The sequence below is a fragment of the Halictus rubicundus genome, chromosome 16, assembly GCF_050948215.1.
Source record: "Halictus rubicundus isolate RS-2024b chromosome 16, iyHalRubi1_principal, whole genome shotgun sequence".
Classification (NCBI taxonomy): Eukaryota; Metazoa; Arthropoda; class Insecta; order Hymenoptera; family Halictidae; genus Halictus; species Halictus rubicundus.
Window position 1 is genome coordinate 5,497,646 of NC_135164.1, and position 14,011 is coordinate 5,511,656.

At 39.1% G+C, this 14,011-nt stretch overlaps 1 protein-coding gene across 1 annotated transcript in view; it reads left to right on the top strand.

Annotated features, from left to right (window-relative positions):
• The window catches only part of Wb (wing blister), a 163,370-nt gene that overhangs the window by 84,696 nt on the left and 64,663 nt on the right, over positions 1–14,011 (top strand). The window lies entirely within an intron of this gene.

Sequence of the window (14,011 nt, forward strand, 5' to 3'; positions counted from 1 at the left end):
GTAAATAATGCACCAGTAATATTAGATTCATCCTGGTTCTTATTCTTACGAGGTAGAATTCACAGAAAATGTCCATAGTGCCTCCATTATTGGTCAATCCGGCATGCATCCCCTAAGTTGGCAAGCATAGGTGGCCATCGGCCGTCGTCTGAAAGGCTGCCAGAGGTCCTGGCGACTTCCTGTTAAACATTTGCTTTATTACGTCCATCGGCTGGCCACGTTCCCTCAAGTAGCCGGGCCGTGAATCACCGTCGCGTCGGTGCTTATGGCAAAGCGCGAGCTTTCGAGCATGTAACCGCGGTTAAAAGGCATTCTGGCACCTGCGGGTGGTCCCCGGCATACCACGAACTTGTACCCAATCAATATCCGCAGATCCCGGCAATTTCCATAAACTGGCCGTTGATCTCGGTTAAAGGCGGACCTGCGCGATCCAGGCTCGTTTTGCTCGGCTCGCACAACGCACCCGACCACTTCGGCCTAGCGGGAACGTGTTTAGGCACTTTGTAAATGTAGATACGGACACAGAGAAGACACCTATGCGCCGCGCCTCGTCGCAGTAAATATCCCCGCGGTTTTATCTCGAACCTGGCATTCCAGTCGATGCTACAACCACAGCCGGCAGTTTCGCGATTGGCTCATTTGTCGTGTATTAATCGGAGTCGGGACTCCCAGCCGCTGGCCTGCGATTTGTTCCCGATCAAGGCCCCCTTGCTCCCGGCGTCATTGTTGTCGGATGATCGCTATAGTCGCGATTAATCGCGCCAACGATCGACCGGTCCGCCAATTTTATCGCTACTCGGGGGGCGTTTCGAAATCGGGGGGTGCTGGAAGCTTGTTACGGTCCTGGATCGGAAAGAATTGGCACACTCGGGTGAAATTGATTTTATTGCGATATAGTGTGCCGTATGATATTTATCATGTAGCTCAGTTTTCCGTAGCGAGATCCTAGCTTTATTCGAAGCACTAGAAATAATCGAAAAGTCCACTGGGAATAGATTTACAATTTTTACAGACTCAAAGAGTGCTACTATGGCCATTGAAGATTTGGAAACAACCGATGAATGTATACAGGAAATACAAGAAAGTTATAACGCGGCTGTTGAAACCGGCAAATCCATTACTTTTTGCTGGATTCCATCGCATATGGGTATACAAGGTAATGAAAGTGCTGATAGAGCAGCCAAATTAGCAGCCTGCAACACAAAAATGAAACAAATCACCCATTATACCAGACTACACGATCTTAAAAATCACCTAAATGAAATTTTTAGGAAACAGGTATTTGACAAAATTAAAAGGAATTATATACAAAAATATCATAATGAAGGAGCGGATTTTGAGTGGCACAAATTTCCAAGTACAGTAGATCGTCAAATTCAAACTTCAATTTCTAGAATCAGAATTGGGCACTCAGAAATAACCCATTGATTTTTGTTAAATAAGAAAGAAAATACGATCTGCGATATATGTAAAGTACCAATTAACATAAACCACCTAATAATAGAATGCAAAATATATGAGAATGAAAGGAAAAATGCCAAGTTGCCTAGATCCTTACCCATTCTGTTAAGTTCTAAGGAGTATATCAAGGATACAAATATGTATAATATATTGTAAGAAAATGTACCGTGTTGCTAATGACCTTTGATGTTGAAGCAACATTAAACAATTAAATTATATATATATTTATCATTGTGCTGGCTGGCTTGGAAAAATTGTCTAAATTGACTTTGAGGAACGGGTTTTCATAACTTTTATGATAACTTCGGTAAAAATAGTCGTAGGATTATGGTTAAAGATTCGTTTGAAAGTGTAAAATCTGCGCTTTCAGATGAATTTTGTAATCTTCAGCTAGCTCGCTTTTCGGCAATGTTATGGCGATATGAAGAGCACCCTGAACACTTCTTTCTCTCTCTCTCTCTCTGTGCTAATTTTGTATTTGGAATTTTGCATAGAGCGAAACGAATTTTTTGGGTAATTCTTGGGCCAATCGAAAGCGGCTATCTTTCGGTGTAAAATCAGTGTTGAATTGTTAGTGTACGATTTTTTTTGGCTGAGTCATTCAATTTCGTAGCAGAAGTGGTCTAGTGGAAAAGTTGAGATTTGTGGTACACCGTAATCAGATAACCGCGATCCAGGCACGAATCACGAAAAGAATTGGTTTCTCTGTTGGCCGTGCGGAAACAATGCACGCGATATGTCTCGCAGCAAATTGCATCGAGCTCAATCTAAACGGGCACGACGAAGGGCACGGCGAAACCGCGCGAGACATAAATCGTGCCGCATAAAGTCCGAGTATAAATCGCACGGTTCAAAGGCGAAACCACTAAAAGTCCGAGATATGGAAGGCCGCGGCGTGAGTTCGTTTTTTTTTCTCGGATTTCTGCAATCCATTGGAACAATGTATGAGACCGGCGGACTGCGGACGTTTATGCGAACACGCGTTTTTATTGACGAGGCTCGAGAAAGTCGAGGTGCACACTAGGAAGTAGAAATTGATTTTCTGCGCTTGGATTTTCTGCGAAGTGGCTGGATTAAATCATTTTCATTGTATTCAGTATATTTAGCCATTTTCTAAACATTTTTGTGGACGCAATTTCACGAGAATTTTGTTTCGAACAATTTATAAAAAGTGTCTGTTGACCTGTTGTGGCCGTAGAAAATGAACTAGATCATTTTTGGTTTTACTAGATAATATCTTCTACACATTTTTGTGAGCAGGAAGTTCACAATTTTAGACGCGATTTTAAATGTTTACATTGGAAATTTTTATCTTGAACATTTCCAACATAATACAGTATATGATTAGACTGCGGATTTTATACATTCATGCTGAAAAATGTAAAACAGTGAAAATTTTTAAAGAATTTAAAAATACTATATTATTTCCAAATGATCAAAATTATTAAGAAAAGAAATGAATGACAAATGTTCATTCCGTTTAGAAATCCGCAGTGTATGCATATAATGCAACACATGTCGGATATACTATAAAAACAGTTCGTTAACTGTATATACTGCATAATACTGTATATACTGCATACACTAACAAATGAATTATTAAAGAGAAGCAAAGAATTTATCGAAACCGAAAACGAATAAGTAAATCATTTGTATTGAATTTGTATTTTCATTTCAATTTTGTAAGACAGTAACATTTTCTGATAGTACTGATTATTGCCACTGATTATTGGGACCAGAGATTGTTCGGTCGATGCTTGAAAGCATCGATAATTGAAATCTTTGAGGCGAGATTCCGCGTCCGGGACGGAATCAAGGATTGAAATCGCTGGAACGAAGTTTGATCTGATTGAAAAGAGTGAACTTGTTGCGAGCGTGCACGTTTCGCCGGTAATGCATCGAGTTAGAAATTAAAAGTCGACAGCTAAAAACCGCATTCCATGCCCCTGCGTGCCACCCTCCCGCGTTCTTGATCTCCTCCAGTTCCAAGTTGCGGTCGGCGGCACTCGCCGCGTGGGCGGAATTGTTCTTCAGCAACGCGAGTACCACCTTGCTACTCGGTAAATTGCAAATTGTCTCGATTACAAACACACACAGTTCCGAAAACGCTTCAGCAAGATCGGTGCAACATATCCAGCCTTATTTTACCAATAATTTTTCTTTTCATTTATTTTTTTCCTTTAATTTCCAATTTTTCAAATGAAACTTTATTTTTACCAATAATTTTTCTTTTCATTTATTTTTTTCCTTTAATTTCCAATTTTTCAAATGAAACTTTATTTTTACCAATAATTTTTCTTTTCATTAATTTTTTCCCTTTAATTTCCAATTTTTCAAATGAAACTTTATTTTTACAATCAAAAATGTAGAAGTATGCAAGATTTCTGGTATATTACAGATTTTAAGCGTTTATGGCAGGGAAACAGGAACTAGAAGAACCAGGATGAATCTAATATTACTGGTGCATTATTTACAACCTATTGAAATTATTAAGTCGAGAAATCAATTTTTCCGTAACTCCACTTTCTTGTAATTGATGCGGGCAATTTTTATTTTGCATAAGGCCTCGCAGTCTAATTACTAGGTGCAGGAATTTATTCGTGGCCCTCATAAGATTGTCTTAATTTTTTCTCAAACTCTATAAAAATTGGTCTCATTTTGTTGTCCGAGAAAGCAGTTGTTAACCCTTTGCACTCGGCGCTATATTCATTCTAAAACTAAATTTTTCTTCCGTCTTAGAATATTTTCATTTTATTCATACGAAACTGATCCGATTTCCACATATAATATTTGAATGTTTAGTAATCTGTTAAATACAAATTTTGTAATGTAACAAATATTTCGTAAAATTTCTCGTAATTTCTTTGAAATAATGCCACAATAATTTCTAGTGGTGCTTCAGAGTCAACACTCGAGTGCAAAGGGTTAAAATTGAAAATCAATCTCCGCGGCAGTAGGTGACAACCCCCGTGGGCTTTATATATATATATAAATTATCTAATATATATTATGTATTTATTTATTAGGTATTTCTATGTATATATATAATATTAATATATATATATTTATTTTTATAGATATTTTATTATATATAATATTAATATATATATATTTATTTTTATAGATATTTTATTATATATAATATTAATATATATATATTTATTTTTATAGATATTTTATTATATATAAAATGAATTAATAATTTATATTTATTTAATTAATTTTTAATAGATTTTAATATATATATATAATTATTTAATAATGTATAAATTATTCATATATATATATATACATTTAATGCTTAAACATCTGTATAATTATTAAGATCCTAATATGAATCACATTTATATAAATATATAACAATAAATAAAAGGGAGCTAAGCAGTGACAGTCACAGGTGAACCGCGTAACAAGAGCCCCGCGCTTAGGGTTAGATGTATCAGGTAGCCGGAGAATGTGATTTCCCCTCTTTCCCCTTTTCTTTTCCCTGGCTGCAGCGGCGTAACCTTGTTTCTCGTCTTCTCTGACAATTGCTTCTTACCTGCATTGTTTCGCCGGGTACCTGTTGTTAAGCTGCTTATTCGGAGCACTATATAACTGATAATAAAAGAACAGAAACATAGAAAGAAATCGATGCAAGTTCATATTGTTCTGACAATGACGTATTTTGGAATTTTCAGTGCAGGTATAAAAGTCGTTACGCTCCGCTGCGGCTGGGTCGTTTATGACCCGGCCAACAGTTGATCGATTTACGGTCGAAACACGTGGAACCAGGACCGATACGAACACTATGTTTCCAATATTCTTCCGACAACTTTTTCCCAAAGTTTTTACTTTTACAGAATTTTCGAAAACCTCCAGCATGATGCTTCATAGTGCGAGCGTGGTACCGCTTAAGGGTTAATTAACACAAGGTTTACGGGACACGTCAAAATGACGGGCTCTAATATTTTTAATTTACGATTATTTAAGATATATTATTTAAAAAATGGCTGAAAACTTGGATAGACACATTCTTCTTATTTTTATAAAGTAACGTAAAATAGTCACTTTTAATGCTCCGTAAACCTAGTGTTAAAAAATTCCTTGGTTGCGAATAAGTTATAAAACCACAAGAATATTAACATATTAACTGATACATGTTGTCTTATAAAAATGACGAGATCGAATTTATTTGGATTTTGCGCGGCTCTACTAAATATATTTATTCAGTAATTTCCCACGAAAGCATCTTTGTAATTTCACTGATTGCAAAATAAAAAATCTGGAATCGGTCATTTCGACCGGAGGTTTAGTGTTGAATCGTGACAAGATGGTAAAAATGAGGCTTGGAAAATCCAAGTGATGAATTAATTCATATATACATAGCTCTTTTCGATCGGGATTAACGCGGATTCGCGACTAGATGTTGAACTGGATCCTATTCCCGGTGTTCTGTGCGTGTGGCGAGGTGAAAAGAGGCGAGGCTGGCTATCAGATCGATGATAAATACACTCCTGAACATCCCGTGAAATGATTTAATGGTACACGGGAGAGCGAGCCTCGAAATTTTATTTGCGCGGGAACGATAAACCATTTCGATGCAAATGCGAGAGAGAAAGGTGGCGAAAAGGAGTGGGAGAGGCTCCTCTGTGTACCTCGGTCCCTCTCTCTCTCTCTCTCTCTCTTTCACTCTCTCGGAGCACTGATTAAAATTTATCGAATCGTCTTCGTTCCCTTATTTCTGTGCACGCGCCACCCGACGGGCGCCGGGGGATGTTCCCCTGGTCGTTCGTTAATTGCTTTCCGATCAATCGGGGACGAGTTAATAGAGATTAATTACTATCGAATTTCATTAATGACTGCTAAATGGCCGCGACTCCTGTAGATTATTCATCATCCTGCGAGGCGCGTTAACGCTGCTTCGCCGACTTCGGCCGCCTTCGATCGTTGATGAATGGTTCGCATAATTCGCGTGATCCTCCACGTATTATTGAACTGGCGCAAAAGTAATGGGTAGATCAGCACTGATTTGCCGTTGCCAACCGTCTAGCTGGAAACAAAGTGTGGCGTGTCAGTTATAAAATTTAATTAATATTCACCGTTGGATGGCGAGATCGATGTTAACTCTCTTATTGAACTTAATAGATACATAATTGTAACTGACTGCTGGAAAATTAGTCTATATTTTTCGGTCAGAACGTACCATTTTATTTTCTTCTCAACTCGACTAATAATTCTTTGGTGATTATTTACAAAAATTTCCTCTCCGATCTTAGCAAATGATGTACAAGTTTTGAACAACTTTTTCCTGTGTGAAAAATGTCGCTCGGCCTCCGTTTGTTAGATATTCGTAAAAAAAACTGCTAGAATAGCAGAATCCGCCATTTTCCAATGATCCAGTGACGTTCACGATTCGTTGAAATATTTTGCCCCGATATTTAGGCTACCTGGTCTGTATTAGTGTTGTAATTGTATTGTAATTGTAAAATGTCAAAATTCCGCTGGTCAGGTAGAGGGGGAAGGTACAAGGTGATCCAAAAAAATCGGAATTTCCATGAACTGATCCGACTCCGTTTCATGATACGTTTGCGCGAGCCGTTAATGGCGTAATATTGATGCCGACCATTTAAGTAGTAAAGTAATAAAGCAGATTATTATATAGGACAATGTTCAATATGCATTTGTTGTTTCAATGGGCGCCCCATTCTTCGAGACGCAGAGGTCCAACCCTCTACTACTACAATAATCATTTGGCTGGTCACCGACTCCCCGCAACAGCTCCTAGGTATAATAACTGCCCGGATTAGGGTCGTAAAGTCAGTCGGCCGCGCGACGGTCGCCGGCAAATAAAATTATGGCCTAGTTGTTCCCTAATCCTTGCTATGCTTTGCGATTCGGAAAAAGCAACGGTAGGCTTTTGTTCTGGACAAAGAACGTGTGCATCAGGTATCGACATGAACAGTTATGTTTCGTTCTCGAAGAAATTCTGTTCAAGATTGTTGGAAATATTTTCCTCAGGAAGCTAAATCCTATATTAAAGCCATCAGTTCTGACAAAATATATAATATCTTGCTAGAACGAGAATTAACTTCTTTATTTTCAACTTGAAGAATTTATTCCCAAAAAGTTAATATTCGGACACTCTTTACAGTAAAATAAATATTTTTAAATTGAACCAAAAGCTTGGAGGTTTTTTAAAGATCCTCGAGTCCGTGGATACATACCGTCAATTAAACCATTGAATACAGTTTAAATTATATCGTGTTTAGTGTCATTTTAATCAGAAAAATTCCACGAATAAGTTGGCGAAAGTCCCGTAAAAAAATAATGAAAAATAAAGAAGTTTGGTAATGGGATTAGTAGTGGTTCACACCGATATGCGATCGAGGCAGCTCGAGCTTCACGGCCCCTCGAAGGGTGTACCCCCCAGTGGAGGGGATGAGCGCACTAACTATAATCGTATAGCTCCGTTCGGCTTAGATCAAGGCTTTACTGTACAAGGATTAATTTGGCAAATGACACGCAACAGAGATCTTTAAAAAATTGCATTTTATCGGAATCGTGGGAAAAGTAGTAATAATTACAATATACGTTAATAAATTTGAAGTTCCTTGCATCTTTGATTTGAGGAAAATATTTCTAACATTTCGATAAATCGCAAAACTTTTCGTCGCGTTAACAAGCGAACACAGAGGGACACGCAAGAAAATTAGGGTTGCCGCGAGTCGATTCAATAGTATATCGCTTTCCGTTTTCAGCGGCTTTAATGGGACCCGTACGTGCTATTGTACAATGGCCGCAGAATGTATACATTAACCGATACAAGACAGTTTAAATATTCCTTGTGGAGTCCGCTTAAGTCGGTTGCGGTGGAGGTAACCGATCCCCCTACCACGTGAATATAATTTGCATATCAGATCATCGATCGGAGTAAATCATTGCAGGTCGACAACCCGGCAGGCCTGCCGGAAGGGAACCTGACGTTTCTCCTTAATATTGATTCCTGATTGTTCTCGCTTTAGCGACGCTGCTCCTTCGTGGCATGGCGGGAAAATACGCCTAATTAACATCAAGGACTTGCGAAGGTGCACTTTAATTTTTACGGAACGGCTCCGTGTATCTTTTCACGTAACTAATCGATGCAGCTTCTGATTCTCTACAAAAAAGTATTGAACCGTGCATGTCCGTATATAATTAGTTTAGCAGATATTTTTATTTGAATGTCGCTATGAAAACCGCACTCTCTTATTAACGATAATTTTATTCATTTAATATTTAGTTACGACAGTGTTTATTCGTGAATACCTAATTTGTAAAAAGCAAAATAGATCTTTCCATGAACAATTCGCAGAATTTTTTGAACGACCTAATAGAATGCAAATGAATTAAAGGAGCATCCACTATGACGAAGAGTTCCAAGTTATGGCATTATTAAATAAATTATTTTGATTTTGCGGAGAGAGGGGTTGATTATACTCGACGTTTAGAGGGTTAAACAATTTTGTACAAACATAGTTACGGAAAGGGTTTTTCATCAACCCACCCACGTAGTTCATGGGGTATACGGGGTTCGCTCGTATTTCCATCGCGTCTCGCAACGTGGGTAGCTGGCTTCCATCAAATCGCTAATTATCGATGCGCGGTAATAATTGTATATCACCGTTTAATACCGGTATACCGTTCCGATCGCAATACAACATTCCGCTTACAAATGGTGCGTTCATCGCGGTGCATCATGGTCCCCGTGGCTCTCAAATCGCCATTGACGTATACGCGAGCTATCGCTCTGTGCAACGCGCCATGCAACTCGCTGTGCATCGCGCTGCACTGCGCGTCATCTTATTTATTGGTTGCGCGCGCGCTCGCTCGCGTGCGTTTCGTTTTGTTCGGCGGTGTTGCTCAGCCCGTGTAATTAATTCAGCTGCGTTCGGTTCGAATTAGAGATACCAGATAACGCAGTAAATTTATTGAGACTTCTAGCGATCGGGAAAAATCGTCGCCGCGACGGAAAAATCGGGCGGTCGCTGCTCAAGTTAATTAACAGGTAATCTTAATTAACTATTTCGCGTCCACGTTAGCCGGGGACAAAACGATGCTCCGTCCGACATCGTATCTGTCGCCATCGTTTACGCGTAATTCGTGTAAATTGATTCGATTGCGCAATCTTCTGCGTTCTTGCCAAACCGAAGTCGCACAAATTTCGAATTTGGTTTTCGGCGAACCGTGTCGAGTGCTTTGAACATACACTGCGAATTTTTATGCGGGAAATGTTCTGCAGATCGTGAATATTAAAGGAAATTGATTTCCACCTCATTTAAAAAAGAAAAATTTTTATTTTATTCCTAACGGGACGAGAATATAAATGAATTTACCAGTAATCTATTTTATATTATTCTGTAATGTTTTTCTGACTCTCACTCGTGATTTATGATTACGATTCATTGTTTTATTATCTTTTCAGCTCCGAACTGATAATAATCGACAGAAGCTATTAGGTTGTTCTAAAAGTTCTTCTCGTAGTGTGCAGATTTAACGTTGCCAAACAATATGAACATGTGCAGAGGGAAAAAATGTATAAACAGCGAATGTTTTCACATTTGCTGAATTTTAACACTAGGTTTACGGAGCACTAGAAGCGACCATTTTGCATTACTTTCTAAAAATAACGAGAACGTGCAACCCACATTTTTAGCAATATTTTAAAAACAATATATACCCAAAGAAATAAATTTGCTAAATAATGTCTCATGTATGCATCCTTAGAGTCTTAATAATTTCAAATTAAAAATATTAGAACCCGTCATTTTGACGGGTCCCGTAAACCTAGTGTTAAATAGAATTATTCTGAATTCGTGTTGCGCACGAATTTTCGAGACATAGTAATATCGATAAAAAATCATTTCGATGGAAAATTGCAGGAGAGTCGCGAAGGTAGGTAACGTCGTTGATTCTGTGTGCACGACGCAGAATTCAGGTGCGTCCGTTTTCGAGAATAGCCTCGTTAATCACGCGCGCCGTGCTCCGGTGTCAGAATGTTGATAAAAGACGAACGAGTGCGAGGAAAAGTTGATAGCCGGTGTTTTCAGCGATTTTTTCGTTTTCCGTAGCAACCGATGCACCTTCCGCCGCAGGAAGCCCGTGTCGGCAGCGCGGCGCAAATCTGTCAACACCGTAATAGGATGCGCGGCAAGATTTAAAATATTGGCTAATATACGAGCATAACATGCAGATGTCCGAGTCGGGAAGAAACCGATCGTCGCCCGTGTTCGTTCGGTCCCGCTTCATTTTGCTCGGCTCATTTCGCGGCGTGCGATCGAGCCCTCTCAACAAGCGCATAAGCTTCCACCCTTTCTCAATTTCGAATCGCCGTGCAATTGCTTTGGAAGAATTTAACCCCTTCACTTGTACGCTCGAGTTAATTCGAGCGCGCCAAACAGGCCAAACTGTGCACACTCGAGATAATTCGAGCGGCGTTGAACTCGAATATAATCGAGAATTGAAAATAACAATGTGAAAGCAAAGGAGAAAAATCGTTTTATTGATATTTATCATTTACATGGGATTGTAAGCTATAACACTTATTTATTCAAGAATGAGATATAGTCTTTTTCCATGGAACAAAAGCGCAGTATATCAAAAAAACTGTGCGTTAGGGGTTAATTAATCATTTAAGAATTAATTTAATTAATGCAGAAGCTTCTGTAAACCTCTGATGCGCCGGGAACGCATTTGAGCTTTCTTTGAAGCGCTAATAAAATTAAGCAACATTAGCAAGTTGGCTGATTTTTCAAAATAGGTAAATTCGATAGATTCGAGAAAAATAATGTATCGTCCAGTTTCAATTTCCGTCTGGAGAAGATGTCTGCGCACATCTGAATGTTTTCTTCCGGCAAAAATGGGGGGGGGGGGTTAAACGATCCAATAAATGGTGAGGTTTGGGACAGTGCCGGTTTACCGTTAACCAATGAAAATTTGCGAAACGTCGCCGGGGCCCAGTTACCCCCGGCGGAAAGCGGAGTGGGGGGTGCGAAACTGTTTTCCCCAACTCGGTCTGGTATAATGAGCTACTCCTACCACCTTGTACAGGGGGTTGGATTAGCCCCGAGCCGTAAACAGAAAATGAAACGTTTGTCAAGACGTGTCATTTTCCGATTATCCGTGTCACGGAGCGTGTCGATATCCGACCAGACAGACCAAGTTCTTCGCTCGTTGCGAACACTAAAATTATTCGAGTATTGGTTACACTTCAACGCAATCATGTCGAGATACGAGATTACTTTGTCCGATTACGAGGTATGTACTGCTACTTTATATCAATTTCACAGTGTTTTCAAAGAACAATAGACAGACCAAGATAGAGATATTTTTAAACGTTTCTACGCGAGGGAACAGTGATCGATTTGTTAATTTTGCGTGCGGTACGCGGCAACAATTTTTTTTTTTATTCTGACGTTACGGGACCAGTAGAAATTTTTATAACCACTATAAGTTATCCAAAAAATATAAATAGAAGGGGGGTGTTAACGTTGAAGTAAAAATTCATTGCACGCGGTAAATGCAGCGAATGAGAACTGGAGTCGAACCGAGATTAGGAAGATTGTGAATCAGCTTGTTGTGTCGACTTTGAACGGTCAAACACAAATTGTTACAGCTGTTGGCGATGTTCAACGATACTTCGGCATTGGCTCACTTGGAGGCTATCAGTCTCGATGAGAATTTTTTCAACTATCCCGAGGAGCTTCGATCGACGCCCGATGTTCGTCCCGAAAAAACAGTGGAGGATCGACCGGTCTTGAACGATCGAAACGAATGGACGAAAAACGATCAGACGATAACCGATCGTACGCTAAACGATCGAACGATAAACGATCGTACGCTAAACGATCGTACGCTAAACGATCGGACGAAAAACGATCGGAAGGAGGCTGATGCCGTGTTTGCCGTGCCGAAAGTGTACTCGTGCATGTACTGCTACAAACGGTTCTACAGTCAAACTGCGATTCGCACACATCAGGTTTGGCACGCGAAACGGCAACTACGTTGCCCGTGTTGCAAAACGAGATCGTACAACATTAATATACTTCGACGACACTACGAATACTTCCACTCATACGCTCGGCACCAGCACGTGCTGATCCCAGCATAACGGACACGGAACGAAATCTCTGCTAAGAGTGCACCACCTTCGAAATTATTTTTTCGGAGACGACTATCTCGCGAGATGAAAAATTTTTATTTTATTTTATCGTACAAATTTCTCTTCGGCATTGATCGAAGGGAAGTTGGAGTTGAACCGGTTAGACTATACAAAATTGTTGAGAGATACTTTGAATAGCTTTGAAACATTTGTTGTATTACACTGTGATATTATATAACTATTCTTTAAGACTGGTTACGAGACGAAATTGTGATATAGTTTTACCACGAAACTGAAGGGCTAAATTAATGTGTTCGCCATATTTGGTTCTGGACATTTTAATGCAACTCTTGTTTCACGCTGAAAACACGTTCAGCTTTATTAATGTTCTCGCCTCCACGGTTTTGTGTCGTTTGAAAAGAGAAACAGAAGAAAAATGGATAAATGCGCAGACGAAACAATTTTTATGAAAAATTACCGGTGATTTCGACGTACGCTTGGTATTTCAATGAAAGAAAATAATGCTCCGATAATTGGAAGGCGCCTCGCGCCATTCGACGGTTCCATTTTGAAGATTGCATCTCGGGCAGAATATATTCATTACGGAAATTAATTACTGTCACGCGATACTCGAACAAGATGGCCGATTAACATTCTCTCCGGCGACTGTGAATCTTGGGCTGTGAAAACGTGGAAGTTCGAATGTTTCTTGTTGAGACATATTTTTTGATAGATCCTTTACTAACAATAAGACAATCGATAAATGTGATACGTCGCTTGACTGTTAACAATTTTATACCACGCAGTAACGCAACGATTTAGAATCATGAATATCTTATTCTGAGATTCTAATGCAACAAGTTCCTATTTCTCGCATACTGTAATTTTCTATTGTATGTTGCACACGATCGCCGTGCAATCGAAGTACTAATACAACTGTACCGCAAACCAATGATAGTATACGAACAATAGTAGACTAGGTCATTATTATATGGAGTAATGGAGAGCTTAGTGGAAAATAACAATTTAGTGAATTTGAGAAAATCAGCTTTATATTTATTAGTACCTATAACATGGAAATCTTTATTTTTTTTTTTCAAAAATATCATTTAACGCGTTGATCCACTAAGCTCTTCAATTTATTTACATAAGCGCGACAAACGTTCATTTTTGTACGACCTGAAAACTATTTTAATGGAAACGTAAAACTGAATAAAATGCTCAATACGATCCGTCTTGTTGTTATTAGCCCGGAGAGGTTTTCCATTGTATCCCAAGAGCCTCGCATGAATCACGTTGAGTCATTCGAAATGAAAAGCAAACGGATAATAACTGATAAAACCCAAGGTCCGAGTCTTTTCTTTCGGAAGCAGTAGATGTTAGGTTGTCGCAGATGAAATGCCGGTTTTTCAATATTTAACGTAAACTTTT